General features: G+C 49.6%; 1 protein-coding gene across 3 annotated transcripts in view; it reads left to right on the top strand.

Annotated features, from left to right (window-relative positions):
- PEBP4 (phosphatidylethanolamine binding protein 4) overlaps positions 1 to 27,863 on the top strand; it is a 230,017-nt gene that overhangs the window by 50,518 nt on the left and 151,636 nt on the right. The window lies entirely within an intron of this gene.

Genomic DNA, 27,863 nt, shown 5'->3' with positions numbered 1-27,863 from the left:
GCACTTCTTGGATTTGTTACCTGGGTTTCATGGGAGGGAGGTGAGGATGTGGGAGACAGCAGGTGAGGTAGGACAGATGGCAGGAGGAGCCTGGCTTCATGGCCCCCAACCTTCTGCCCTGGCATCTTCCTATGTGTGAGCCACTTATACTTTCTTTTCCTCGGCTGCCACATACATGTTCATTCATTCATTTGGCAAGTGTACACTGAAAAAATATATAACATAGCTGACCCTTATTGGACATCTGGTATTGTGTCAAGGTAATTACACTGCATATGTTATGCTATTGAAAATGTGGGCAGATTTTGAGGAAAGAGCTTTATTCCGAAGTTTCTAGTGACAAAGGTGAGGTTCAGGGAGGTAAAGTGACTTGCCTAAGATCAAGCATGCTTGCAAGTAAGAGTCAGGATTCAAACTCATGTTGCCTGATTCCAAAGTCTGTCCGCCACCCTGCCCTGTACCTGCCACCTGCCAGGCGATCTCTGAACATAGTGACTTCTGGACGCTCTCATCTGGTGGACAACACAGTGTGATGTGGCAAGTGGCACTACAAAAGTGTGCCCCACAGTGCGACTGAGGCACAGAGAGAGGAGGCAGAGAGTTTCAAAGCTAGGGCTGATGATACCTTCCCTGCGTAAAGAATGGAGAATGCACAAGATTTCACCTTGGGGTCTTTCTAGCTCTGAAATTTGGAAGTCTATGATTTGAGGACACTTATTGACATAAAGTTCCTAAAATTCTAGAGAATCACTGCCCAAAGTGTGGTCCGTGGACCAGTAGCATCTGCATTCCCTGGCCACTCGTTAGAAACGTGCCATTGCAGGCTCCATCCAGACCTTCTGAAGTGACATCTGCACCTTAGTGAAAGTCCCAGACTCCTGAGTGTTCATTATTGCAGTTTCTCTCTTGGATGTTCTCTTGCCTTTCGCCTTCAGCCCCTCGATGTCCTGAAGCACAATTGTTGCTGGGTCCCCAGGGCAGGAAGCTACCTCTTCTCCATCACCCATCTCCTTCCAGGTTCCTCCGTCTCTCTTCCTGTTGACAGTGGCAAGTACTGGCTCATGTTCTCCTCACTCCTGTCGAGGAGCGTGAGGTCTTCCAAGTAACATCTGGTGGTGCTCAGCGGCTTGCTCAGAGACCTCAATATTGCTTGGCTCAACCAAAAATAAATTGGAAAAGAAAATTGAACATTGCATCAATTTGGAGCAAGTTTATAAATTCTGCAGCTAAGCAATACCAATAGAAAATGATAGATCGCCACCAAGCAGGGCATCCCTGCAGTGATGTATAGTCATATTAGCTGAAATACCGTATTACATGATTCTGCTTTATTACCAGTGTTGGTGGCAGACAGAAAAACAGATTACACTTGAGTTCAAATCGATAGGAACTTTATTTACCGGCCTTTTAAAAACATATTTCTGCACTTTATAAAAACATACGGTAGATGCTATTGCTAGAGCTTGTCTGCTTGTTAAAAAGCAATTTGCCCAAAACGAGGCTTTTAAGCTGTAATTTACGGCATTACCTTTTACCTCCTTTTTTCAGGGTTCCGTTCGCCTGGCTGTGCTTTGACGACTTCCTTAGACTTCTCTTGCCTTTACTTTTTCTCTCGCATTTACCATCTCCCCAAACTCTGGGATCCCCGGAGCCTTAGAGCAGAAAGGAGAACAGGGTAGCATCTTCCGATGGAGACTGGGGTCTCTCCCCAAAGCCCAGCTTCTACTTTCCTCTTCTTAGCCCTTGAACTGTTACGGATTTTGAAGGGGCTCAGAAGGCCCAACCCCTGCCTCCTGCAGTTTCTTACTCCCATGGATCTTCTTTTCCTCCTTTTCACAGCTCCAAAATGGGTGCTTCTCTCCCGAGAACAAATGCTGTGTGGTAGGAAAATTATCCCCATTTTATAGCTGTGCAAACTCAGGCTCTTAGAAGTCCAACCCATGTTTTCTGACTCCAAATCAAATTGCTTTCGAGCTTTGAAGATGTGCCCGCAGTAAGCCTGGTGCTGTGGGAATGCAGACAGCTTATGATCCAGTTGAGGAGACAAAACAAACATACTTTTGAATAAACTATGAGAGGTATTTCTCAGTGGTTAAATCACATAGTGACTGGGCACATGGGAATTTGCAGAAGCCTGGAGGGCTTCTTGGAGGAGTGAGCCTGTGGCCAGGATTAGCTCTGGATTAGCCAGAAAAGGGGAAAGATGGGAGCTCCCCGCAGGGGGAATAAGGTGAAAGAATCCTGAGCCTAGCACTTCCTGACGTGGAGCAGAGAAGGCCTGGTGGTGTGCTAGACAGAAGAAAGGAACCAGCAGCTGGGCACAAGGGCATGGTGGCAGAGGCCTAGAATGCTGAGATGTGATGGGGACAGAAGCGAGGCATTGCAGGTTCCTGGGCACAGGAATAGCATGTAAGTAATGGTTTAGAAAGATGATGTCATAGTGATGTGTGAGATCCTGGTTGGAAATCCAGAGATACAGGACCAGTGCCCCTTAGCAAGCCAGTGTGGCCCAGCCCAGGAGGGCTCCAGGAGCCTGGCTGGAGATGGGTAGAAGCCACGTCCACCTCACTTGTGAGCCACGTCCACCCCACCCTCAGAGCCGGGGCCAAGACTGAGGGTTGTCCCGTGGCCCATCCTTTTGGAAGTGGGTGGGTTGGGGCTGAGCACAGTGGCTAACGCCTGTAACCCCAGCACTTTGGGAGACCGAAGCAAGCGGGTCTCCTGAGGTCAGGAGTTCGAGACCAGCCTGGCAAACATGCTGAAACCCCATCTCTACTAAAAATACAAAAATTAGCTGGGCTTGGTGGCACATAACCTATAATCCCAGCTCCTCAGGAGGCTGAGGTGGAAGAATTGCTTGAACCTGGGATGGTGGAGGTTGCAGTGAGCTGACATCATGCCACTGTGCCCCAGCCTGGGCGACAGAGCGAGATTCTGTGTCATAAATAAATAAATAAATAAATAAGTGGGTGGGTTGGCCAAACATCCCTGGTAGGTCCTGCATCCAAGGAGCTTATGTCCTAAAGAAGGTGTGCAGAGTCCCCTGTAGGCCACTGCAGGGGAAGAAAATTAATTGGAAATAAGCAGAAAGCAATTAAAATGAGAGCAGTAACTCCCTTTTTATTGTCATTATTGTTGTTATTAAATTATTTTGAGTTAGCAAGTGTACAGATAAGGGTCACAGTGAAGAGCTAACTTCCCTCCCACTCAGTTACCTACCAAAGCAGCTCCTGTTCTCAGCGTGTATGTGCACACATGCGTTTATATTCTCCAGAGACACTTCAGAGGGTTTCTTTTTAAAGAGAATAAACTATAAAATGCTAGAGAACACCATAAAATTTCACTTGGTAAATACATTCTTTGAGACGGTCTCGCTCTGTCACCCAGGCTGGGGTGTAGTGGCATGATCATGGCTCACTGCAGCCTCAACCTCCTGGATTCAAGTGATCCTCCTGCCTCAGCCTCTCCAGTAGCTGGGACTACAGGCACACACCACCACACACAGCTAATGTTTAAATGTTTTATAGAGATAGAGTTTTGCCATGTTGCCCAGGCTGGTCTCAAACTCCTGGGCTCAAGTGATCCTCCCACCTCGGCCTCCTGAAGTGCTGGGATGACAGGCATGGGCCACCACCCCCAGCCTTATTTGGTAAATATTATAAAAACATACTATGAGTGGCCAGGCAAGGTGCCTCACACCTGCAATCCCAGCACTTTGGGAGGACGAGATGGGTGGATCACCTGAGGTCAGAAGGTTGGTACCAGCCTGGCCAACATGATGAAAGCCCATCTCTACTAAAATTACAAAAATTAGCTGGGTGTGGTGGCAGGCACCTGTAATCTCAGCTACTTAGGAGACTGAGGCAGGAGACCTTCACCTCCTGGGTTCAACTCCACCTCCCAGATTCTCTTGAACCTGGGAGGTGGAGGTTACAGTGAGCTGAGATCGTGCCATTACACTTCTGCCTGGGCAACAAGAGTGAAATGCTACCTCAAAAAAACAGTGAAGGGGGCAGGCATGGTGGCTCATGCCTGTAATCCCAGCACTTTAGGAGGCCGAAGGGGGTGGATCACCTGAGGTCGGGAGTTCAAGACTAGCCTGACCAACGTGGAGAAACCTTGTCTCTACTGAAAATACAAAATTAGCTGAGTGTGGTGGCGCATGCCTGTAATCCCAGCTACTCGGGAGGCTGAGGCAGAAGAATCACTTGAATCTGGCAGGTGGAGGTTGCAGTGAGCTGAGATCACACCATCATACTCCAGCTTGGGTAACAAGAGCAAAACTCTGTCTCAAGAAATAAAAAAAATACATACACACACACACACACACACACTGGGAGGGTCCTCAAGGCTTAGTAACTTGGGAGGATTTAAAAAAACAAATACAAGTGATAAGGAGAAAAATAAGGAGAGATGAGTCACAATTAGACTAACAGTCCCACCCCCTCCCCCACACCCTGCAACTTTGCTTTCTGATTTGAGCAGCACCCCGCCCCAGCCCGGCCTCCTCGAGCCTCTCTCCCCTTACCCAGGAGAGGACTGCGCAGCAGATAGTGCTGCTGACTGCTCGCCCCACCGCCCACCTCTGCCCCTACCTGAGAACTCCCCACCTTCTGGGCAGTGTGCCCAGTGCCAGCTGCCAGCCAGGTGGGCCACCCTGTCTTGGGTCCCTGTCACTGTCCCTGTTGCTGCCATGTGAGGAGTGGGGGCATGCCAGGTGCACCAGAGCCGTTGGTGCACCTGCCGGGCCACTGCTCTGGGGCAGCAGGCTGTTTGTGGGCTACCGTCTTACCCCGAAGGGCTACCAAATGGCAGGGTCCTGCAAGGCTCCAAACTGAAAGAGGTTATACGTCTCCCTGCCCCTGCATGTTGGCCTTGCCCTGGACTTCACACGTGCTGAACGCTGTATACATGATTCCATTGAACCCTATGCCTCCATGAGACAGGCATTGTTGTCAGCTGCATTTTAAAGGTAAGAAAGTCTAGACTCTCTTAAGGGAATTTAAGAAGCCCTCAAGGTCCCACGGCGGGTCAGATTCAATGGCTGTGAGCTGCGTTGAATTTTCTCTTGACCAATGTGGCTTGAAGAGTTGCCTTTTACCTCTTCTAGAAATATGCCATGGGAGAACCCCATGGCCGGTGGCTGCTTCTGATCGCTTCTGTCTCGTCTGTCTGCAAAATGCAGAAATAGACCCTGAACGCCTGTGGGAAGAAACGCTTACTCATTTGACAGTCCTAGCATTGAGCAGATCGTTGTTCTGGAGCGGGGAGTCAGTATTTGTCTAGTAAGGGTTTCATTTGTTGAAGAAATGATTGATGGGTGAGCAAGTGAGGGAACGAATGAATCAGCAGGTGAGCAGGACTTCCCTCCTTAACCTGTAATTCCAAGTTAGTCGCAAGAGAAAAGTGAGCCTGTCTCTGGCAAAAGGAAGTGTAAGTCAACCCTGCAGATGGTCTGTGACAATGAAGCCAGAGGCTGGTTCTTGGAGTGGCCTATATGCTGGTACAAAAGCAATTCCCAAACTCAGGCGTTCCCCACTCTTGCATGCAAATGGTGTGCTTGGGACACAGAGCTGGCTCCCCAAAAGGACCCGATGAATACCCACGAGGCGTATTCATCTGCATGCGTGAGTCCTAACTTCTTTCAGAAGCTCACTGGAGACCTTTGCCAGAGTAGTTTCACTAGGGCAACGGTACTGTGGAAGCCAGGAAGCGGAGGCAATGTCCACACTGTCTCCTGTGTCCTTGTAAACCAGGGATCTTCTGAGGCTTTTCCATGCTGAAACTGGAGAGCGCACAGCTCCTTTGCTTCAGGTGGAAGGCGAGCACCGGCTCCCTTACAGACTCTGGAGGACCACAGTTGTGTCATGTGCCTGGTGCTGGGGACCAGCAGCTGGTGTAGCCCAGCCCAGTGCTCGTAGCAGGGAAAGGCCAGTGCCAACCTGCTTCTCGTGCTTGGTCATGGAGGAAAAGGGCTGGTGCTGGAGTCAGCCAGACCTGGGCTTGAATTCTGGGTCAGTATTGTACTATCCGTGTGACTCTGAGCCAGTCATCTAACCTCATGAGCCTCAGTTTCCTCATGCGTAGGAGGAGGAAATAAGAAAAACCATCTCATGATTGTTGGAAAAATCAGACGAGATGATTTAAGTAGAGTCCTCAGCACTCACAAGCTCTCAATAAGCAAGAGCTCTGTTTATGAACTGGCACCAAGCAAGGATGGTGTACATCTCCTGGGGCAGGGTGATACTCATTTTCAGTATTATCACAGTCTTTTCCTGCATTGCATTGAATGCACCACTGGGTGCAAAAAGATAGAGTATTCTCTTCTTACTGCCAACAAGCATCCACTTCATGTGGGGAGAGTGCAGTAACTCTGTGTTAGATGTAACCTGAGAGTTATCTCACAGTAAGTGCTGCTGTGATTCAGGATGGAGATAACACCACAGGGTGGAGCTTTCTGGAAGAGGTGAGCCTGGCCGTGCTTTGAAGAATGGGCAGAACTTGAATGAGCAGAGATTAAAAGGGAAAGCTTTTTCGGGTAAGATAAAGGGACTAAGACAGATCCCAGACCGGGAGGCAAACATTCACATTGGAGGATACAGCGAAACTAAGGAGAAGACACTGGAGGGAGAGAGAAATGATGTTGAATTGAACTTAATCATGGGAAGGCTGGGGACCAGGAAGAAAATGCTCAGGGGACTACAAAGGAAGTCAGAATGCACCTGGGCTGGAGGAAATGGCCCTTTGTCAAGGGCTTGGATGCTGGCCTTTGGAAGAGGAGTTTTCTTCTCCCTTCCCCCTCCCGGTGTTCTCAAGTCACACACTAGGTGAGTCTTGCCAACCAGCTCTCCCCTGATTAACTCCTGTCCTGGAGCCTTAAGTCATGATCTGCACTTGATTCTCCGTAATAGCCAGTGAACTCTGCCATCCCACTAGTAGAGGAGAATGCACGTCCTGACATTATAATAGGCTCAGCAGCAAAGGCAGTGCTATCATCGCGGTGGTGACAGCGGGCTCCAAGCCCTGCCAGGTAGTTTTAGCAACTTTTTAGTCTTCCTTGTCTTATTAATTAGGAGAGTCTATCTCACAGATCTGGGGCTCTGAATCTCACATAACAGCTCTTCAGCCTTCATAACTGCTTCTAACTAGGTGGGAGAACCAGGTGCATTTCGTCTTCATTTTAAAGAGGACTGTGTGTCTGAAATTTATGTGGGAGCCCTCCCTGCAGGACAGGAGCAAGAGGAACCGCTGGTGATGCTAGGCAGCGGGACATTTTCTATGTGGCTCTTCACTGGCCTCCAAAATTGCCCGGTCTTCAGCCCTTAAGTCAAGATGCATCAACTCCATCCCCTTCCCTGGCTCCTGTCTTAGATTGGAGGACACATGTAAAGGCGTCGGAAGCCTTTGCACTCCAACATAAATATGTGTGAACCCTGGAGCAGAGAATTGGTGAATCAGCTTATGGTGCAGTTATCCTGTCTTTCCGTCGCCCCCGCAGATAGTATACAGTAATCAAAATTTAAGCCACTCGAGATGAAATAATTGCTTAACAATCATATAAGACAAAATGATTCAACAAATGACAATGAGGCCCTGTGATATACAGAACAGATGTATCCAGTGTACCATATTATAATGCGCTAATACAAGATTGACAGCACAATAATAGGAGTGAGCAGCAACTCAGCCTGTAATTCCGAACCAAATGTGAGGCTGTCCACAGAACTCAAATTCTAGCAGGCTGCAAAATTAGAGGTAACACCACGCGAGGTTCAAGACGACTCATTAGCAGGTTGGCAGAGTGTTTCAGGAGCAAATTTGTCTGTCGAAGGAACTAATCTCGTGCCATCTTCAGCTCAACTTTTTTATTTTTTTTTCAGTGTGCAAGTACAACCTTCCCTGGAGAGGGATGCGGGGGTAGGACGTGGAGATCTGGCCAGAGCCCCCTGGGGCACAGGGAGGTCGCTGGTGTGTGTTTTTGAGTGGCCAGTATTGGGAGAGTGATCCAGGTGTGTGAACGGGTGATGAGAAGCAGTGGTGATGTGGCAAACACTATTCAGGCCGATCTCAGCGTGAGAAACTGATGGGACTTTCTGCTGGCTCCTTGGGGCTGTTCTCACATCAGAAAGCGTTCGGATCAAGGATATAATGAAGGATAATTGTGATAAGGGTCCTTCTGGGTCCTGAATTTCTGAGCCTTTAAACAAGCATCATCATTTCTGCTTTGTATAGATGCCTCTATTGTTTTGATGGTGTCTGGGATTTGCTTGAATGAGGTATGAGAAGACACGCACACACAGAAATGGCTCTCATGAAGGAAGAAGTCTTTATACTCACAGATCCCTAGAAGCAGGAGGTACGGCTTGCAGGGCCACATGGGGGATTCTCCAGGCTGGGTCAGGAGGCAGAGGGAACCAGGGGAAAACCTGAGTAGGAGTCTTGGTCGGGGGAGGAACAGGTAGGGTAGGGTGAGCAGGCTTGGGGTTGGCTGGTGTGAATCATTTCAGCAGGCTCTGGGTATAAAGACTGTTCCCAGTTGTCTAGTACCCACCCTGGGGTGGTTAGAGGAGGTGGATAGTGGCCTGGAGTGTAATGATATGATAGAGGAGATAGTACCCACCCTGGGTACTGGACGCTGGACTGGTTGGTTTTCGTAAATGAGTTGTGTTCACAGAGGAGTTTGCTATCTCTAGGAATTAGCTAGCCCTGAGAGCGACAGTCCCTCCAGGACCAGTGAGGCCCTAAGATGTCAAAGCACCAAAATTACAGAATAAAAAGATGATTAATACACCTTCATAGTTTTACATCTGTGGCCGCTTTCTCTCCTGGAGCCGTGGCCCCTTTTCTGCCAGCTTGAGGCCTCCCTCTGCTCACGATCAAAATAGGGCATGGTGGTAGCACCACCGTGCATACATGACTAAAAGTCGTGATGCATTTTCCACACCACCCCAAATCCTGGATCTGTGAGGTCAGGAAGGGAAAGCACCCATGTCCCTTCAGCTGGGTCCTTCTACCTCTGCTCAGTATGGGGCTGCCTGGGTGTGGCTGCCACTGTCTGGGTCACTGGTGCTGATGATGCAGGCTTTCCTAAAGTGGGACCAAGAAGCCCCATGTCCTCAGTTCTGCCAATAACAGGCTGTGGGCCTTGGCAAGGCTGCTGTGATTTCCTCTGTCCCCATTTCCTTCCCTGAAAAGTGATAGGTTGGATCCCAGTTCTAAATGCTTATTTTCTCTGAAAAATTGGGGCAAGGATAGGGAGAAGGAGAAAAAAAAAGCAAATGAGATGGAGGGCTGGGGAGCTCGCTCATCTTCACAGAAAACCAGTGACGGCCACGTGCTGGAGAAACCTCCCAGGTCTGGTTGAGAACCACTTCTTCATTCGGCCCTGTGAGCCAGGACCCTCACGGGGATGACAGTGATTCGGTGCCTGTAAGGTAGCCAGGCTTCTACGCTTATTACACTGTGTCATTCTTACACCAGCCCGAGGATGGAGTAGCCACTCTCAGTACCATTTTACTGCTGGGGGAACTGAGGTGTAAGGAGGTTAAGTCAATTGTCGTCACTGGTTCATGGCCACACGAGTAGGAATGGAGCCTAGCCTGCAACCTCACAGTTTTATCCCTAATTGCTGTATGCTACTGCCTCCCTCTGTCACAGGCAGAATCATCCACGCAGGACTGGATGGCTTGAGTGTGATCCAGGCAGCAACCGAGATTCATCCCAGGAGGAGTTATTCCAAAGAGGGAGAGTGAACCCCAAAGGGGAAGCATTGCCCCATAGGGAGAACGCTATTTGGAACTTAAGGGGTTTTCACTAATTTCTTCTCTTAACAAATACCTTGTGTCTATCACATGCCTGGCATGGCTCTAGGCACTGAAGATATACAACTGTGAATGAGATGGTCCCAGTCCTGCACTCAAGAAGTTTTCAGCCTGGCAGAGCGGGACAGACACAAGAAAAGTGTACAGATAAATACAGTTGCTGCAGGAAGCCCGAGTCTGACCTGTCTGCATCCAGAGCTGCAAGTTGACCAACCCTGGACACTTGCAAAGGCATGAGTCCCTGCAGGTGACAGGAGGTCTGAGAAGCTGAAAAAGAGGGTGAGAGGAACCCCAAAATGAGCAACTACTGCCCTTAGGCTGGACAGACAAAGGGAGGATGTGGGGTTGGGAAAGTCTAGAAACTGGGGCATCCCTGGGGACACTGGAGCCCTGTGGGGCCCCGTAGACACAGTTGAGGCCACAGTCACTGTTAGATGCCAAGAGGGAGAGGTAGGAATATCCTGGCTTCTCTTCCTCCTTCCTGCCCTTCAATTTCAAACCAGTGCCTCTTGGCTCAATGCAAACTAAATCCAGAGGATACAGAAGTCTGGGAAGTGCAGCCATGGGGGTAAGTCCCATCCCCCTCAAGGCAGAAAAGAGCAGGAAGGGTGGGGGGACCTGGCAAGGACAAGCAGGCCCTGGCCCCCGCCCCTTGCTTCCCCTTCTTTGGGAATGTATCAAGGTCTTGGAGTTTACAGAAGCTCCTGCTGGGCAGGAGAACTGGGGGCTTTGAGCACAGTCTGGGCTGAGGCTGCTCCTGCCAGAGCCCCAGTGGGCCCTTTCGCTGGTCCACCTGGACCACTCCACGTCCATCTCTGCATGGCCAAGTGAAGACTGGAGAATGGGGAGGACCAGTAGGGAGAGCATCTGGTGAGGAGTAGGGCACAGGCCACCTGGAGCTGTCCCCAGAGCACACGTGCACCTGCCGCACAGCTCGAACCTGCTCAGGGAAGGGATGGAGATCTGGGTCAGGAAGGGCCTCAGCTAGCAACAGAAACAAAACACGTACACCGACAGCAGAGTGTAAAGCAGGTGATCTGCTGCCTCAGGTTTTGAACAAGTTTTTCCTTTAAAACCCCAAGGCAGCCATCGACAGCCCCCACCAGCATCTTCCTGCTGACATAACAATACCTCACATTTATAGAGCCCTTTGAACCTCTCAAAGCAAGTTCTCCCATCATTTGACCCTCATCAAAGCCCTGTGAAGTAAATGGCAGGGACAGTAGTTGAGGTGGCTAAGGTCACATGGGCACCCACTGAGGAGGTGGGGCCCACTCAGAGCTGCTGTCTGGTCTTCTAGCTGAGTCTCCCCAGGCTTGAGTGCCTGTGCTTTTTCACCTCTCCCCATCATCCACCACCTTCATCATCCTGGCCCCAGGCAGAGCCCCAGGCTACTCTCTCCTCCCCATCCCCTTGCCCAGGCCTGACTTTGGGGAGAGCTATTCCCACTTGAAGCCAAATTTGGGTGCACGTGGCAATCTGCTTTTCAGTCTGAGAGATCAAAACGAACAATATTTTCAGCTGCAGAGACAACCACCACAACAGAAACGGTGCTTAGCCCCCTTTCCACAAATGCAGCCTACCCCTCTGTGTGCCGTAGAATGTTACCATATTTTGCCATGAAATAAACACACCAGAAAATGTTTTCCTTCTGTGGAAGAGGATGAAGAAATTTTGGAAATTAAAACTCCCATCAATCGATGCTTAGATCTCAGGGATAATCACATTCCTGCTGCAGATGTTTGTTGAATCATGCCGTTTCGTTTTCAAGCGTGTGTGTGCCCCAAGGCCTGGAATCACACTCTCCCGGTGTGAAGCACACCTGTGCAGGCTCCCTGTCCTCCCCAATGCTCGTGGAAGAACGTGGTGAGGATAGCTGGCTGGTAGTCCTGGGTCTCCCTGGAATTAACTAAATGGGACTGAGCCTGTGACCTAGACTATCTGGACCTCCGTTGCTTCTACAGATTGAGGAACTAGAATTGGAAAATCTCAAGATTCTTTCCCTCTTTTGATGTTTTTCTTGGAGTCAACATTCCTTTCGAGAGGTGGTCATCTCTCCCCACTGTCTTGAAATCTCATCTCCACTACTCACCAATTCATGCGTCCACGAGACACATGAATTTTTACTGAGGGCCCGTTTTTGGGCAGGCCCCATTGTAAGGCTTGAAAGTAAAAGGGTGGCTAAGATGTAGTCCCAACCTCTGCGGAGCTTGAGGCCTGGTGGGACAGGCAGCCTAGAAGTAGACACGTCACGAAACAGTATGTTGAGTGCCATTCTGGAGATGTGTGCTCTAATCCTGTGAGCTGGCGCTGCTCAGTTAAACCTCTGTGTCTGCTCTTCATTGTCACCTGGGGATGTTTGCCTCCCTTCCTAGCTGAGATCTATTCGCTGTGAGTGGGCTCTGAGAGTGATATTAGGGCAGAGCGTAGCAAAGCATTTCCCATGGGGAAGGGCTTGTCCTCTCTTTCTGCCACAAAAGAGATGGAGGAACATCGGGGAGGTGTCACCTGCCCCACAACCACACTGAGCTGGGAACAAGAGCTATCATTTTTAGCTCATCCCCCTTCCTGGTGCTCTGTGATAAGAAACCAGCCCAGCATCATTCCTGGTGCCCTCTTCCAGCCCCCAGGGTCTGCCCATGGTGGCTTAACTGTGATGACAGTTCAAATACAAGAGTACTTTGAAAAGGAGGGCCATTATCCCCTCGGCGTCCAGCTTGGCCTAGACACCCACTTTGATCTCTGTTCCCTGTGCTCCAAGGCTCCGCTCTGATGAAGCCAGGGAACACGCCCGTTTGGAGATCTTGTGCTCTGCTGACTTGCTCAGGCTGTCCAGGAGCGAAGAGCTTGGGTGAGCAGCTCAGAGGAAGGAGGCCAGGGGGGACCTGAACCTGGGAGTGCCAGGCCCAGAGCGGGAAGCCCTCTGCACCTGTCTGTGCTTTTTGATTAAATCTGAGCAACGGGATAACTCACAGGTAGCAATCTCACCCACTTGGCACGTAGAGTAAACTGACAGGCAGAAAAATGAGAAAGTGTGACCTGGAAACCTCAGGCCACTGCTGCATAGCTGGCCGGGTCTCTCCCCCTCTGAGTCCTCCCCTAAGCATGCACTGACCCTCCAGCCTCTCCCACAGAGCCCATGCTGGCCTGACCTGCAGGATGTGGTTTCAGTAGAGGCCCCCAAATACCATCTTACCACACAGGTCCCCTACTATATTCTCCAACCTTAAATTCCAGGGATTCTCCCCTCTGTCCCTCCCTCTCCATGCTCACCCTCCACCCACTTTCCCCCAGGAGCTGCTCCTGTACCTGGAGCGGATTCACCTGCAAATACTCGGCTTGCAGGAGCACGGCAGACTGGGGAGTTTCCTTTCCCAGGCAAGCTGAGTTTGGAGGGGGGTGTGGGAGGTGATGGAGAGGGCTGGGGACACAGGTTGAGTCTCTAAAGAATGAGGACTGTGTTGCCTTCTTCCCTGCCTCCTGCTTACAGCTGAGAAGGTAACCAGCCTCGTGTGTGTGTGTGTGCACGCGTGCAGTGTATGGATGCACAGACGGCCCCTCCGTGGTGGGGTGGGGAGCCATTCTCTCGCCCTGCAGCTTTCTGCCTCTCCCTCCACCCTCCTCCGACTCCCTGCGTCCCACACTGCAGGTGTCTCTGAGGCAGTGTTTATGTAAGCAGCTCATGTTCTGCCGAGCGACAGCGAGAAGCTGTTGTCAATTCGAGGAAAGCCCCCGGCTGCCCACATGTGTGGTTGTCCCCATGGGTTTCATAACAAGACGGGGAGGCAGGGTGGTGGGTCCCTGGGGCGAGGGTGGCTGGGCTCAGCCCGGCCAGGGAGCCTCTCTGCTGCCACCAGCGCACCATGTGTTCACAAGCTGCTGGCCTCACCTCTTCTCCTCCTGGTCCAACTTGAGTCAGTGCCTCCTGGCTCTGGCTGGCCCTGCCCAGGAATGTAGGACCCGGGTCATGCTGGGCTACTGAAGTCAGGGCAACGAACCTGCTACCTGGAAGGAATGGAAGTCCCAAGGACCTGCCGACCAACCCAGCAGGTTGGTTTGATTCTGACATCAGAATCAAAACATAGGCCCCAGATTTTGACTCATAATAAGGACATGTAGCCCTTCAGTTATATACTCATCCACTTTCTATTCTAAAGCCAGCTGTCCTCACCCGGACAACTGAGGACAGGCAGAAAGTGGACAAAAAGGACTCTGAGCCACCCAGGCAATGGAAGTGCTGGGATACCTTATCCCTGGGGCTGAGGGCTCAGTTCGAGGATTCCTACTCAGCACAGCCTGGTCTAAGGGGAAGAGAAGAGATCAAAACATGGTGTCCACTTGATACATTTAGAAGGGCAGAATAAACTCCCTGAAACCTGAATCGCAATTCAGATAGGTAATACATATGGAGTGCTTTTCTGATCCAAGCATCATGCTATGAAATCTACATTTCAGTCCTGGCAAAGACTTAATGGAGGAGGCAGTATTAGCCTCATTTTAGAGATATGGGTCCAAGGCCCAGAGAGGTCGAATACCTAGTCCAGCCTCACACAGCCGTTCAGGGAGAGGTTCTCCTCAAAACTTGGAGTTCTCCTTTCTACGCTGAGCATCAACAGAAATGTGTTTGTGTTGTCTGACTAACCAAGCCAGGTTTTGCCTTTGATCCAAGGAAGCTAATGTCCTACCTGAGAAGTAGCTTTGTTTAAACAGTGGAGAAAATAATCCCTAACTCATTTATTTACTCCTAATTTTACACTTCAAATGCTGTTTATTTACACAACAACGCAAGCACTATGAACATGCAAGATGTCCCTGGGCTGCCATGGAGGTAGAAATAGGACATGTCACCACTGGTAGTACCTTCATCGTTGCATGGTGACCTCTCTCCCGAGTTTCTTGCTTCTCCCAAGTATTGTCCTGCCAACCCTCTCCTGGAATGAGGCCAGAAGGAGAATCCTGAGCACCGGAAGAATAAGCTGGATCCTGTCTGCTCTGGGTAGTTCAACCATTCGGTCCTTCAACACACACTGGATGCTGCTGATTTCACCACGGACCCTGGTCCTTCAACACACGCTGGATGCTGCTGATTTCACCACGGACCCTGGTCCTTCAACACACGCTGGATGCTGCTGATTTCACCACGGACCCTGGTCCTTCAACACACGCTGGATGCTGCTGATTTTACCACGGACCCTGTGCACTGGTGATGCAGAAAGTGCTGAGATCTGATCTCTGCCTTAGAGGAGGGTGGCAGAGACAGCCGGTAGACACACCACTGTTGTATGCATGGAATGCGTTAGCAGCCGAGGTAACAAGGGAAGAAGCGATTGCAGAACATGTGACATCTGTCGGCTGGGCACGGTGGCTCATGCCTGTAATCCCAGCACTTTGGGAGGCCGAGGCAGGTGGATCACTTGAGGCCCAGAGTTCGAGACCAGCTTTGCCAACAGGGCAAAACCCATCTCTACTAAAAGTACCAAAATTAGTCCTGCGTGGCAGCATGTAATCCCAGCTACTGCAGAGGCTGAAGCACAAGAATCAGTTGGACCCGGGAGGTGGAGTTGCAGTCAGACAAGATGGCGCCACTGCACTTCAGCGTGAGCAACAGGGTGCACCTCTGCCTCAAAAAAAAAAAAAAAAAAAAAAAAAAAAACAGGTGACATCTGAACTGAATCTCAAAGACTTAAAATTCTAAATCTACAGAGAGCGTGAGAGCATGGCCAGTAGAAGGAAAACTCAATGCAGTACTAAGATCTGGAAAGCCCAGGGTGTATGTGGAAGTGTGGCCTGAGACTTCACCGGGTTTCTGGACAGTGCAGGTGGGTGACGTGCTGGGTGACAAGCAGGAAGAGTAGGCGGGAGCCAGTTTGTGAGAGCCTTGGGGGCTGGAACTGGACAACCTGGACCCTAATAATTCCCAGCTTCAGCCTTTGCAGATGACAGGGAGTAAGTCAAGAGTAACTGTGAAGCGGGGTCCCAAGTATTTATGTTAGAGACAAGAAAGTGCCAAAGTTTGTAAGCGGTTTCCTCCATTATTAGAAGAAAAAAAAAAAGGCGGGGGGGGGGGCTGGCGCTGTGGCTCAAGCCTGTAATCCCAGCACTTTGGGAGGCCAAGGTGGGCCGATCACGAGGTCAGAGGTTTGAGACCAGCCTGGCCAACATGGTGAAACCTCATCTCTACTAAAAATACAAAAAAATTAGCTGTGCATGGTAGTGTGTGCCTGTGATCCCAGCTACTTGGGAGGCTGAGGCAAGAGTATTGCTTGAACCAGGGAGGAGGAGGTTGCAGTGGGCCAAGATCGTGCCACTGCACTCCAGCCTGGGCTACAAGAGCAAAACTCTTACAAAAAAAAAAGGCTCAGAACAACAGACACTGGAGTCTGCTTGTGGAGGAGGGTGGGAGGAGGGAGAGGAGCAGAGAAAAGACAACCATCAGGTCATGGGTTTAATATTAGTGATGAAGTAATCTGCACAACAAACTTCCATGACATGAGTTTACGTCTGTAACAAACCTTCACATGCACCCCGGACCTAAAATATGAGCTAAAAAAAAGAAGTAAGGGGAAAAGAAAAGAAAACCAAAGGGGCTCACATATAACCTGATTACTAAAATACTATCCTATGCGATTTCGACACTAGAGAGAGAGGAAGGAGCGGAGTTCCCTTTCTGTGGGCAGGAATTGTGTTGAGCTTGCATCTCCTCTGGCATCTGAGTCTTGAGGGTGAAAAAGCACAGCTGGCTCTGAGGGATCAATTCATTATTTCACTAACGAGCCTGACTCCCAAGGTGGCAAAGGCAAAGGATGGCCATGTGTGTGTCTATGGCCTGAATGGAGAAGCAGAGAAGCAGCCACAGACCCCACCCAGGAAACAGAATGGGCCGGTAGACCACTAGAACCTCCATTTCTTAAAGCCCCAGTGGACAGCTGGAAATTACTTGCCCCTGAAAAAAAAAACGAATTCCAAATTACCATTTCAATGGTTCCTCACATAAATACTAAAGAATCAGAAAAGCTGATGCCTCATGTTGCTCCCGGAATCTAAGAAATGGTATCTTTCGGTTATCAGATTTTATTTCTTTGCAGCGTTACATTTTATACATATTTATTCATGCAGAACAGAAGCCCTGCGTTATTGAGGCTGCCACAGGAGCGGAGGAAAAGCTGTTATACATAAGAATGCACTGCATTTACACTGTCGCACTTTGCCACAATTGAACTATATGCAACTGGTTTTTTTTAAATAATAAAAAAAAACCCTCTGGTTTGCATTTAATTTGCTGACTTTTTTTCTTTCTTACTCTTGAATTTCATAGAAATGTGAAAGGGGGGTCATGTCAAAATCCTTGCAGATACAGAGCATTGGGGGCTGGCAAGAGAGAGCTTTAGTGGGGAGGGTTTGGGGACCCACAGCAAGTTTATAACTATTTCTTTTTTAACAGATGCAGTTAACTGAACTGCAAAACATTCATCTTCCAATTTAATAACTCATTCTCTCTGCATGCAGACAGGGGTATTATAGTGCGGGATATTGCTTTTCAGGCTTTTGAGTATCAATGATGAATCCCCATCTTCTAATAAAATACATTTTCATAGTAATTGAAATAATAATTTTTTTGCCTCTTCATTTTCCCAGGTACTTAAAAAGGGGCTTTTGACTTTTTTCCCCTTCTATTCTTCTAAGCGTATTTTCTTTTAACTGAAATTCCTCAGGCTTTTGAGCTGCACAAGTCCAGGCCTCTGGCATCTGTGTTCTGGTGGCCTGCACACGTTCCCCAGCGCCAAAGCTGCGGGCTGGGCTCCACACACATGGACCTAGTTAGGAGGAACTCGATGTCAAGACCTGGAATTTTTGGATGGGCCTGGCTCTTCACCTCCATTGGATTAGCAAGCTGACTGTCCCAAGAGAGGGACAAATGTGGTGACCAGTCAGCTGAGGGAAGCCAGAGAGGAACAGGGAGGGGCCCCAATCCTACAAATCCTGAAGTTCACACACTAGGTGAACTCTTAAATTTCCCATAATACCCCCAAGGTCAAGATCTGGGTTGCCCCGTCCACCAGCATTCCACATGTACCCACCAAGGTGCAAGTGATCTCCTCCCCAGGAACTGAAATGAAGATCAGTATGTTAAGGACCACATTAATTTCTCAAGCAGGCAGTGATGATGTTATGCTCAGTGTCATGTGTTTAATCTACAGCTCTGTTCACAGGGTTACTTTGTTTGATTATTTATTTTTGAGACAGAGTCTCGCTCTGTCACCAGGCTGGAGTGCAGTGGCACAATCATGGCTCACTGCAGCCTCGAACACCTAGGCTCAAGCGATCCTCCCACCTCAGCCCCCATGAGTAGCTGGGACTACAAGTCTGTGCCACTAAGCCCAACTAAATATATATTTTTTAAATGTATCTTATTTTTCCCCCATTTATTTATTTTATTGCATTTATCAAAACAACATTGAGATACCATCTCACGCCAGCTAGAATGGCGATCATTAAAAAATCTGGAGACAACAGATGCTGGAGAGGATGTAGAGAAATAGGAACACTTTTGCACTGTTGGTGGGAGTGTAAATTAGTTCAACCATTGTGGAAGACAGTGTGGCGATTCCTCAAGGACCTAGAAATAGAAATTCCATTTGACCCAGCAATCCTATTACTGGGTATATATCCAAAGGACTACAAATCGTTCTACTAAATATTTTTTTAAAACTTTTTTTGTAGAGACGGTATCTTACTATGTTGCCCAGGCTGGTCTCCTGGCTTCAAGCAGTTCTCCTTGCCTTGAGCTCCCAAAGTGCTGGGTTACAGACGTAAGCCACTATAAATGCCTGGCCAGCAGGCTTACTTAGATTGCTATCTTGGTGAACTTAACTTGGTTGGAAAAATAGAAAGTTGTCTCCTAAGACATCTTTTCATTACATTCTTTCCTCCATGGCTGACAATGAAGAGAAGAAAAATAGAACTAAGACTGGAATGGGTTTTAAAAGACCAATCCAGGTGCAGCCTCACCAATAACTGCAGCAGCTTCGGGAGGGTTTCTAGTTCCTTTCTCTTTATACTCACCGGGGGAAGAATGACTCTGGTGAGAAATTACTCGGTTTAGGCTACAATTTTAATTTCACCTATAAGAATTCTCCTCTTTCTATGTCTAGTTTTCCCTGATCTAGTAAAAAGACCTTGGAAGTCAGGAATTAAAATTTAGGCTGGGCAAAGTGGCTCACACCTATAATCCCAGCATTTCAGGAGGCCAAGGTGGGCAGATCACCAGCTTCACCAATATGGGGAAACCCTGTCTTTACTAAAAATGCAAAAATTAGCTGGGCGTGGTGGTACATGCCTTTAGTCTCAGCTACTTGGGAGGCTGAGGCAGCAGAATTGCTTGAACCCAGGAGGCGGAGGTTGCAGTGAGCCCAATTCACACCACTGCACTCTAGCCTGGGTGACAGAGCAAGACTCCATCTCAAAAAAAAAAAAAAATTAGAACGAGTTTTAGCTAGAAAATCAAAGTAGTTAAGAGTAAACAGTCAGGAAAACTTAAAACCGTTGAAGGCAGTGCCTTAATCATTTATAGTATCAGAAAGAATACTGTTCTGCCTCTTTATTTTTCCAGGTACTAAACAAAAGACTCTCAAATTCTTTCCCTTTTCTCTGTCCTAACAGAAAAAGTACACATGGCCCTGGCACGTCCCAGAGAGCAGGTTCCACCACACAGGGCTGCAGCCAGCATCCTCAGCACCTTCGTGCAAACTGCAAAAAAAGGTCCTGTCTTTTGGCCTGATTCATCCCTAGGCCAGGAAGCATGGCTTGGCAAGGGAAACAGGGACTGGATTTTAGTCACCCTCTTGCCCGAGGGCCACTGTGCAGTACATGCATGACTTAACTCTACGACGGTAGATGGGTAGAGTTAAAAAGACCCAGGTTCAAATCCTGACTCCACCATTTTCTAGCTGTGTTGCCTTAAGCTAGTCGATTTCATATATATATCATACTTACTATATCTTTGTCTGCTCATTGGCCTATATTATGATAGGTCAACGAGCAGATAAAGAAAATGTAGTGTGTGTATACCATGGGCTACTACTCAGCCATGAAAAGGAATGAAATGATGTCTTTCGCAGCAATTTGGATGGAACTAGAGGCCATGATTCTAAGTGAAATAACTCAGGAATGGAAAACCAAATATCGCATGTTTTCACTTATAAGTGGGAGCTAAAGTATGAGGATGTGAAGGCATAAGAGTGACGTAATGGATTTTGGGAACTTGTTGGGGGAGGTTGGGAGTGAGGGATAAAAGACTACATATTGGGTAGGCGTATACTACTTAGGTGATAGGTGCACTAAAATCCCAGAAATCACCACTAAAGAACTTATCCATGTAACCAAAAACCACCTGTACCCCACAGCCTATTCAAATAAAAATAAAAATTAAAAAAATGTTATAGGGGCTAATTATGATAATATATGTAAATTGCTTAGCATAGGACCAGGAGCTAAATCTGTAGTTACTATTATTGTTATTATTATTATTATTTTGAGGCGGAGTCTTGCTCTGTCACCGAGGCTGGAGTGCAGTGGCGTGATCTCAGCTCACTGCAACAACCTCTGCCTCCCAGGTACAAGCGATTCTTCTGCCTCAGCCTCCTGAGTACCTGGGATTACAGGCACACACCACCAATTCTGGCTAATTTTTGTATTTTTAGTAGAGACGGGGTTTGACCATGTTGGTCAGGATGGTCTTGAACTCCTGACCTCGTGATCCACCCGCCTTGGTCTCCCAAAGTGCTGGGATTACAGCTGTGAGCCACTGCGCCCCACCTTGTAATGACTATTGTTATTCCAGAGAGGTCTTCCTAGGTCCTTTAGTGCCCCTGGGCAGAAATGAAGCTACATTTTGTACAACAGTGATAGGGGTGAAAAATGTGGACCCAAGTCTGGAGGGGATCTGTTCTTGGGACAGAACTGCTGTCAGAGAGAAACCAGTGGGTTGTTTGATCTTGGCTCCTAGACAGAGGCTGTACTCTTGCTCCTGCTTTCTGAGGTCACCTGTCCCAGCTCTTCCTGCTTCTCTCTCTGCCCACCCCTCGCCCCTCACCCCTGGGGCAGCATTTCAGTGGATTAAAGGATCCTGCTTTACCCGACTTTGGAATTGGGGGTCAAGGGCAGCAACAGGAAGTCTTTTATTTTTCCTGGGTTGAGCAAGAAAGAAAACAAGTCCAAATGTATCTGCAGAGGATCCTCCAGAAAGTTCCCTTTCCACCCTCATCTAGGGCCATCTTTGATCCTGAGAATCTTGAGATAAGGATTGTTCCAGAACAAAACCCCTTCTCTGGCAGAGGCCCCAAGGGCTTCTCTGGATAGGCGGGAAGTACCCACGCAGAACCCGCAGATCTACTGCTTGAGAAGACCTGTGGCTCATTCCACTTTTTCTCAATAGACTCTATTTTTTAGAGCAGTTTTTGGTCCCCAGAAAAGTTGAGCAGAAGCTTCAGAAGGTTCCCACATACACCCCTGTCTCCTCTCATTCCCCCTCTCCCCACCACTCACTATCAACATCCCCCACCAGAAGGGTGCATTTCTTACAATTGATGAACCTACATGGACATGTCATTCTCACCCAAAGTTCATAGTTTACATTAGGTTACACTCTTGGTGGTGTACATTCTGCGGGTTTAGACAAATGTATAATGACAAGTCTCCACCATGGTAATATCATACAGAGCAATTTCACTGCCTAAAAATCCTCTGGGCTCTACCTAGTCATCCCCTCCCTCACTCTTGAGCCCTGGCGACCACTGATCTTTTAGTATCTCCATAGTTTTGCCTTTTCGAGAATGTTGTTTAGTTAGGATCCTATCACATGGAACCTTTCAAATTGGCTTCTTCCACTTAGTAGTGTGCATTTAAGATTTCTCTGTGTCTTTTCATGGCTTGATGGCTCATTTCTTTTCAGTGCTGAATAATGTTTTGTTGCCTGGATGTGCCATAGTGCATTAACCATTCATTGACATTTTAGTTGCTTCCAAGTTTTAGCAATTACGGATAAACATCTGTGTGCAGGTTCTTGTGTGAAGCTTGGGTGGTAGCCTGGATTTGTTCCAGGCTGGCTGGTGCAGGTTTTGTGTCTTGGAACCTCAGTTTTCAAGTCCCTTAGGTAAATACGAAGGCGCATGACTGCCGGATTGTATGGTAAGAGTATGTTTAGTTTTGTGAGAAACTGCCAAACTGTCTTCAAAGGCAGATGTCTCATCTTGCATTCCCACCAGCAGTGAGTGAGAGTTCCTGTTGCTCCACATCCTCACTAGCATTTGGTGTTGTCAGTGTTCTGGATTTGGGCCATTCCAATAGGTATGTAGTGGTGTGTCATTGTTGTTTTAATTTGCAATTCCCTAGTGATGTATCATGAGCGCCTTTTCATATGCTTCTTTGGGACCCATATATTTTCTTTGGTGAGCCGTCTGTTCAGATCTTTTGCCCATTTTTTAATTGGGTTATTCATATTCCTATGGTTGTGTTTTCAGAGTTCTTTGTATGTTTCAGACCCCGGTCCTTTATCAAGTATGTCTTTTGCGGGTGTTTTCTCCCAGTCTGCGGCCCCATTGAATTTTGTTCCCTCTTCCTGTGCGTCCAGCAGATTGACACAGCTCCTTATGAAAGAGATGCCAAAAACAAGAGCAACTGTGGGGGAGCGTGGCTTCCTGGGGAAAGTACATGAGCCTGTGACCACCCTTCACTTTGAACCCATGTATTTGTTTATTCTGTAAACATTTGCACTGTGCCCAGCACTGCATCCTGAGGACGCATGTGTGAAGGAAAGAGACAAAGCCACATAAGGCTCCCCAAAGTCTTGCTCACTTTCTGGTAGGGGAGACATACACAAAAATAAATAAACATAGAGACATATGGGGAAAAGCATACATAAGTATGGACTGCGATCTGGAACTCAGTCCAGTGTAAGACCAGAGCAGGGGAGACCAGAGGTGCTGGCACAGGGGACATTCACAACCTACATAGGGGCAGAGTGGGCTTCACGGAGAAAGAGATATTTAAGCAAAGAGTATGAAGGTCGAGCCAAGAGGGCAGAGAAAGAAGGCATAGGGGCCGGCCAGGGCAAAGGCCACGCAGCAGGGGAATGCCTGGTGTGTCTGCGGAACTGCAAGGGGACCGGTGTGGCTGGAATGAGTAGATGGAGGAGGAAGATGTAGGGTCGTTTTGGGGAGGTGTATGCAGAGAAATGGGGAGCCATGGGAGGGATTTGAGTAGAGGAGTGACATGACCTCGCTTAGGTTTGAACATGCCTTCTCTGGCTACCATGTTGAAAACAGGCTGCCCTGGAGGCCCACATGGAAGGAAGGAGGCCAGTGTAATAATCCAGTTAAGAGATGACAGAGGAGGTAAAGTCGGTGAGACGTGGTCTGATGTTGAGCCAAGGGGATTTCCTGCGAGATTCCATGTCAGGGTGAGAGAAAGAGGAATCCCAGATGACACCAAAATTTTTGACCTGAACCACCAGAAGGATGGAGTTGCCATTAGCTGAGATGGAAAAGAGCAGGCTTCGGGGTCAGGGGGACATGTTTTGTTTACACTGTTTGACATCCAGCTGGAGAGGTCAGGCACCCACATGTTGGGCGAGGGGTTTAGAGTTCAGGGTTGTTTGTGCATATAACATTGGGCTGAGTTTTGTGAGGAATAAAAAGGAAAAATAAAACCCAATTCCTCCCACCCCTACCTCTACCCAGGACTTGCTGGGGAGCTGGAGAGAATGCAGGCAGGCAGCACACACACCGGGCACACCCAGAGGAAAGCAGCTTTTCTGAGACTCCCTGGAGGCTTGAAAGCAGGCGAACAAATCTAGGCTACCAAAAATCACACTAAAGAAACAATTGCATACTAGACAAACCCCCCAAACACCCTGACTGCTCACTGCTAAAAAGCAGTAAGAAGAGAAAACCAGCGGGGTGTTTTCCCTTCTCCAGCAGCAAGAACATAAACATCTCAGACTTGCAAAGATGATCACAATGGCTCTTCTGTCTTCCCTCTCCACCTAGGACATCTGGGGCAACTCTGTCCACAGCCACTTACCCAGCAGCCAGATCTACCCTGGACCCCTGCCAGCCGGGCTGGGCTCGGTCCTATTGCCTATGGTCTGCACATGCATGGAGGTGGCTGTTTAAAAGGAGATCTGTGACTATGAGTTCATCACCTATTGGACCAGTATCAGGCCAAATCTCTAATATCCCTAACCCAGGTCCCAGGGTTAGCGTGCCAGATGTGGTCCTCACCCTGAAATCCAGTCAACTGCCCAAGCAGGAGCTGAGTTTTCACATTCAACATCCCTGAGTCTCTCTTGTTGAAGTGGCAGATGGTGAATTTCATGCAATGACGTGAGCAAAGGCCCCTCTATTTCCAGCTTGGAACTCGGAATCTGCGGAGAAGCTGCTAGTCTGCATTCTGTGCACTGAATGCTGCAACTCTTGGTGGGGGGGGTTGGAGGAGGGGTCGGGCTTGTTTCCAGGAAGGCTAGAGCCAGGAGGGGGAAGGGCAGTAAACTGGACTTTATCCAGCGTTCCCAGCAGGGAAAGGGGGAACCAAGGCACTTTGAGAAGCTGGGCCGGGTGTGTAGGACAAGACCTGCCATCCGCAACCTGAAAATCTAGTGCTTTAATAAGCTGGTGCGCTAAGGAGACCTCCGAGAGATGGGCAGAACAGCACAAGGGCTGCGGGTTTATTGACACGAGTCTTTGCAGGCTCAGATCTGAGCAAGAGTCAACCCGAGTTATGAAGTGGGCCTGATTCATGAAGATGTGCCTGGTAACAGCCTGTCCTCGATGATCTCCACCCAGCACTCTGGCACCTTCTGACCCAAATATGTTGACGGAGTCTAATGTCCTACATCCAGCTTTTTCACCTCCAAAGATAGAAAATGATTTATAACACAATAATAACTTTCAGGAATCTCAGCCCACTCTGGGTTGGCTCTTTTAGGTCCCCAAGGGAAAGGGCAGATTTTAGGATAATATTAGGGGTCTGGAATTCTCTACTCAAGGGGCTTCCCCAGAAATGTGATTTGAGGTCTTATCTCCTGCACCCTTTCCCCTCTTCATTCCTGTCACACAGATTTGCCTGCAATTTCTTCAACCAGCCTCTATGCTCCTGACGTTCCTTTGCACAGCTGGGGTACAAAGTTCTCCTTCCTGGGGTACCCTTCCCCATTTCCCAGCCGGATTAGCTTCGCTACTTCCACTAGAGCAGACTCACACGTCACTACCTTTTGGAAGCTTTGCGTTCAAGCTGTATTTTAATAACATTTATTGTTTTCTTATAAAACTCATGTTCTGTACAGAAAAATATGGCACTTATTAAAAAAAGAAGAAAACAAAAATCACCCATCATTCTGACATATATTATTTTGGTCTTTTTTCTCCTGTGTGTTTATATGTATTTTAATTGGGAGCATACTGTATATGCTGTTTTGTGATTTGCCCCCCCGCCCCCTGGCCCACTTAAGGCTACATAGTTAAGCACAAAAGAGGCAGTTTAGTATAGTGGTTATGTGTGGGTGGCCTCTGGAGTCAGACTGTCTGGGTTCAAATCCTGGTGGCTCCACTACAACACTGAGACCTAGGCAAGTTACTGAATCTGTTTCCGTGTTTAGAACACTGTGGTTTACAGCATATTTTAATCTGTAATTTTGTTTCCTCTCTTTCTCACCGTACTGTGAGTTCCTTGAGGTCAGACAGTGGCTGTTGTTCATCTGTGTTCAGCGTCTTGCTGGGTACATAACAGGCATCCCCAAACGTTAAATGCTTGAAAAGGCCCCAGATACTCAGCACAAAGGAACAGAAGAAAGTTTCTGAACCACAGGACCCAAGATTGGCCTGCGTGGGGTTGTTTCCTTCATATATTAGCTAAAGCAGGCCAATAATTGAGTTTTCTGAGGCTCCCATTTCTTCATTTGTCAAATGGAGACGGCAGGGTGACTGTTAGACAAGCAAGAGGATGTCGTGGACCTGCTCTGAAAACTGTGAAATTTGGCAAGTGAAATTATTTACTGAGTACTCGGGGCTTGTCTCTGGCTCTGAAAGGGGACAGGCCTGGAGCCCATGACGCCCTGGGCGGGCGCAGCGCTGGCGCAGCCGGCTAGGAGCTGCGCACTTTCCAGGTACCACCGCCCAGCGCCGGGCCCCACCTCGGGGCGCGTGTCCTGAGTGGGAGCTGTGGGCTTCGGGCGCCCGAGCCGGGAGAGCCGGGGTGCGCTCTGCGCTCAGTCCGGACCGTGGTTCGAGCCCGGGGTGGGGGCTGCCGCTCGCGCCTCCGGGAGTGGCCGCCGATCTCCTTCCCGTGTGGCCCGTCTTCCACCCACCAGATCCGGTGGGGAGATTCCTCTCCCCTTTCCTCTGGGATCCGGGCGGCGGGAGGTGGCTGGAACGGAGTCTTCCATTGCCTCCTCCTCCTGGGCAGCATCCGAGGCTTTTCTGAGCAGGATGGGGCGGGGGCGGGGGGCCGCGTGCGCCCGGGCGGAGGGAATTCCTTCCCCGGCGGCGGCAGCGGCACCGTCCCCAGCAGCAGCGCCTTGCCTTTTTTAGCTCTTCCCCGAGGCTCCTTCTAGCGGCGCGGCCGGGGGGCGGCGGCGCGCTCCACCTCGCGGCGGGGAAAGTGCGGCCCCCGCCTGGCGCCCGGGAGGCGCAGGTGGAGCGCGCAGCCAAGCCCGGGGTCCCGCCGCCGCCATCGCCACCGCCCGTGGGTGGGCAGCGGGAGACGCCGCAGGGGGACCCTGAGTGATTCCCGCCCGCCCGCCTCTCTTCCCGGGCTGCCCTGAGCAAGGAGCTGTTTTGTCATTTTCGCAAAAACACCTTCCCTCCCCCTCCCCGCCGCCCCCCGGCTGTTTCAGAAATGGCATTGAGTCAGACCTGAGTCACAGGAGAACGTGGGCCCCCGCCCCGTCCCGCAGCGGCTCTTCACTGGGCCGCCCCAGCCCTTCTGTCTACCCCTACCCCGCAGCCAGGGCTCCGCGTCTGGCCCCGCAGGTCCCCGCCTGTGACCTATCCAGGGGCCCCGCCGCCCGCCTCCCTCTCTCGCGGCCACACCTGCGCCCTCGCGCGGCCCGCCCCGCACCCTTGCCCCTGGTGGCCGTGAAGGGGCCTCATCGGGGTCCGGCACAGCCGTCCTGCCCTGGGTCCCTGGCCCCGACCTTCCCACACGAATGGTGAGCGCTGGGGGTCAGTTCACCAGCCCGGCGCTCGGCGGTGCCCAGTGGCCCCCGTGCTGGTTTACAGTGGCGCGCACTGCCCGCTAGGACCTGGTCACCTTCTCCCACCTCTGGCTACCTATTTTCTCACCCCTTCCACCCTTTCCTGAGCTATCTGCCGAGAAGGTGCTACACAACTCTATTTTTAGTCCTAACAAGCTGCCTAGCGGAGCAGCTTCCATCTGCAGCGCTCAGAGCCCTTTACAAATGCTAATGAATGGAAGCCGCTTCCTCCGAGTCACTTCGATTCCTACCGCTCCTCCTCACCCCTCCCCCACGCTTTCTCCGGGAGGAAATTGAGGCATGGGGTTAGGGTTTGCGAATTCGTTCCAGCTGGGACAGAATCCCCTTGTCTCCTGTGGCCTATTGGTGGTTCTATCTTCACCAGCGCCTTGTCACTCCTCTTAAGTCAGAGCTGGGTCCTGGGTTAGGTTCAGAGGTCACACAGTCCCTGTCCTCAAAGAGCTGAAGAGGTGAGCCTAGAAGTAAATCATCACGATACAAACAGGTGGCCCCACTGAGCTGTTTGTGCAGAGAATGTTATAAGTGCACAGAAGTGTTACGTGGGCAGGGAGGGAGGGAAGGGGCTGGTCCTGTGTTTGTCCTGTTTATAATCAAGTAAGGCTTCCTGCAGGAGGTGACACCTGAGCAGAGACTATAATTGGGAATTGGAATTAATCAAGCAAAAGGCAGGGGGCCTGAGGGCACTTCATGGACAAAAGCACAAGGTTCAGAAAAAAGCAAGATGAAGTTGGATGTGACGATGTTCTGTGTGCCCAGGAGGGAGGTGGGGCTGG

Source organism: Sapajus apella, unplaced genomic scaffold, assembly GCF_009761245.1.
Source record: "Sapajus apella isolate SASKATOON/1434 unplaced genomic scaffold, GSC_monkey_1.0 scaffold21, whole genome shotgun sequence".
In the NCBI taxonomy this organism is placed as follows: domain Eukaryota; kingdom Metazoa; phylum Chordata; class Mammalia; order Primates; family Cebidae; genus Sapajus; species Sapajus apella.
Note: the sequence above shows the minus strand (reverse complement) of the source record. Positions and strands in the feature narration are given on the sequence as shown.